This window comes from Heterocephalus glaber, unplaced genomic scaffold (assembly GCF_053883595.1).
Source record: "Heterocephalus glaber isolate CG9 unplaced genomic scaffold, H.glaber_assembly_v1.0 deba00000896, whole genome shotgun sequence".
NCBI classification, from domain to species: domain Eukaryota; kingdom Metazoa; phylum Chordata; class Mammalia; order Rodentia; family Bathyergidae; genus Heterocephalus; species Heterocephalus glaber.
Window position 1 is genome coordinate 2,170,451 of NW_028258170.1, and position 3,399 is coordinate 2,173,849.

The following is a 3,399-nucleotide window of genomic DNA, read 5'->3' on the forward strand; positions in this document are numbered from 1 at the left end:
TATTGAAGTTGACCTTGACCACATGATTTCTCATTGCTGCCTCCACCTCCAACTACTGAGCCTCCATTGACTGTGTTCTTTTCCAACTATTTCCTCATTTAGAGTCCATTTTATGACAATATATTGTCATACCACTTAGTTTTTTAGTTTTCTTTTTCCTTGATGGGTATGCATAATCTACAGTTGTTACACTCAGATACCCACATCTACTTCTTCATCATCCTCAGATTCTATGAGTTATTGTACTTGATTATAAATGTTCAATGCATTTCTATAAGTTTACTAAATTTAATTAAAAGAAGTCCTATTTTATTTTCTGATCACAGTATAATGGACTATGAAATTAATATTTAAAAACTAAAACACCAGCTGTTAACTAATATCTTTAAAATAAAACATTTTAGAATATTGTTAGAAAAAGATTATCTATAAGATATACAAGAATAGTAATATTCCAGAACAATATATCCGAGTGAAAAATAAAATGACACAAGACAAATGCAAATATTACATTTCAGTGTGATTGAATGGAGAAAATGTAAGATAAGTAGCTACTACTACTAAATGTGAGAGAGAAAAGTTAATTAAACTGAATAAAGTTATGTAAACAAGATAAAATAGAGCAATCAAAGTATTATAACCTTATTTTTCATTTTTATTTACTTATTTATTTATTGTTACTGGGTATGAAATTCAAAATCTTGTGCTTGCAATGTAGGTGAGGTACTGCTGAGCTAAATTCCTGGCTCTATTACAACTTTTTAAAATAGCACCTGTCAAAGACTGAAGATAACCAATGTATTCATCATGAAGAAATTACAAAGGTGTAAGTTTCAACCTTGTTGGACTAGCTAATTAATCTGAATTGATTGCTGCTTATATGCATGAATCAAAATGTCAAACTTTGCTTCATAAAGCTGTGTAACTATTATGTCATTTAAAAATAAAGAAAATAAAAAGAATGTTCAAATATTTAATCAACCAAAGATGAATGAGAAAAAATATATAGTAAGAATAATCCAGGAGACAGTGTAAGAAGGGAAAGAGAAAAAAGAGTTTAAAGAAGGAATAATTTAAAATATGATAACTCTCTCCCATTTGTAAAAGATCTATGTCCATATTTCCTACTAAGAAAATAAAATCTGGAAAAAAACATGATGACTAAGTAGCTAAAATATATCATGGTTTAAACTGAAAGGGATTATACAACCCTGGGTTCACTTTGGTTGCTATTGTGAAACAGTTGTTACAAGTACTTCTCTCACATCATAAATAGCTCAACACATGGCCCAAATGTGTTTCAATGATTGAAAATCTTGCATAAGAAAACCTATCTCATGGCATCTTTCAATTGCATGCATACTGAGGTGTTATTGGCATAGAAATTCACCCTTAGTCTTTCATTTGGATTAAATGCCAACGTTGTGTGGTAGGCACATAGTGTGATACTGACTTCTAAACTTCTAAATCTACCTGTCTCAGTAGAATCTAAAATATCAATGAATAGAGTTTTGTCTAAATAAAAACATTGGGAATATAATACTTGCCAGAAATACTCCTTATACACCACCGCATACTTCTAGGCATGAGCACATTTTCCTGGGAGATTCTAATATATATTTGTTCATAAATTAATGCAAAATTCACAATAATTTTTCTCAGATTCAAACTGTGCCTTATTTTATTGACTCTTTGCTTCCTCTTTTAAGATAAATAATGCTGAATGAAACATTTCAGCTTCACTATTATTTCTTCTTATTCTTTGTAAGTCATTTAACCTATTTCAATAAAAAAAGTGTTTGTCTACTTAACTCATTGAAAAATTTTATGTTAGCTTCAGGGCTGATTGACTCTTTCTGTTCACTTTCCTTTTACAAAATAGAAACAAAGCAAAACACACTAGGACAATAACCTGCATTGCACAGCATGGACTATATAGATGGATCAGGTGACACAGACAAACCTGGATGGAAATTCTGACCCATTTCAGTGACACCTTAAGATGTCAATTTATCAGCTAGGAGCACTCAGTTTACTCAATGAGGGATAGGACACCATAGAATATGTAACACATGAATGTGTTGGTTAATAAGATGTCAGCCTACTATAGACATGGGATATCATGATATTTCAGCTATTTAATTAGGATGACATTGAAGACACAGGATTATAATAATTAGGTAAATATAGAATTATGTATCCAAATAATCTTGACAGGCACAAAGGCAAATACTTTGGAGAAATTATTGTGTAAGCAAAATATTAAGGAGTATTGAATTGTTTCATGTTTTTCCTTGAATTATTTTCTATTTTTTAAAATAATGATGACTTACTTCTATGGTCCAGTCATACTTTTAAGTATAGAATGTTTCCTGGTGAGATTTTTATATTGCATTCTTTATATTGCTAGTCATAAATATACCTCTGGAAATATCTTCTCCAGCAACTTAGTCAAAAATTCCTGACTGATCACTTGAATGCAAATGCTATTCTCTGTAAATCTATATATTATTTGTCACTTTGAAAAGGAAAAATGATTTTCAGCAACAGTTTCAAGGATTAAAAAAAGAGATGAATTGTTTATGGGTCTTCCAAGGGAACAAAACATCTTATGTGAATTTAGTCCTTGAACTTTTGTCCTTGGAATCAGGCCAAGCAACCTTCCCTGGAAATTATACCCCAAGAATGACCAATGTCACATTACTCTGAGTGTCCATTATGTGAGCACCTGGAGTTATTAGCGGGAAGGAAGGAGCACACTGTCATGTTCATATATATGTGTCTGCCCTCAGAAGCTCTCTGGATAAAACCTCCTCATAGAGTTTGCATTTCATCAAGAGCTGAACTGAATATAATTTACCTCAGAATAGAAAAATGAATGCACAAAAGCATAAAAATCAATTACATCAAGAAGCAAATCTATTAGAAATTTTCAGTTGCTTATTTTTTTAAGTATTTTATTTCTGAGAATAATTTGAAACCAACAAGATTCTATAGAGATAACACTGGAAAAAATTGTTTTCAGCCACTTTGTCTCACAGAAGTATCATTCTTCAAAGTAGAGGGGATTAGATTATATAAAATGAAATGGAAATTTTGCCAGGAAATTTGGCATATGTGTATCACTTAGGCCTTACCTTGAGTAACATTAAGATTTGTGAAACTAAACATAGAGTGGATAGAATCAAAGTCTTCAGCACATGTACATAATTTGAAAATTTATTTTTAAAGTAAATTTGAGTTTGATCAAGTTGGGAGAAGATACTGTTTTAACAGAGCTGCAGGTCTGTATTGCCCCTTGTCCCACAAAAAGTGGCAGGAAATTTCTTTTGGTGGAAAGACAAGGGTTTATTCACAGCTACTGTGAAGGAGATGGGTGGGGGCTCTTAGCATCTCTGA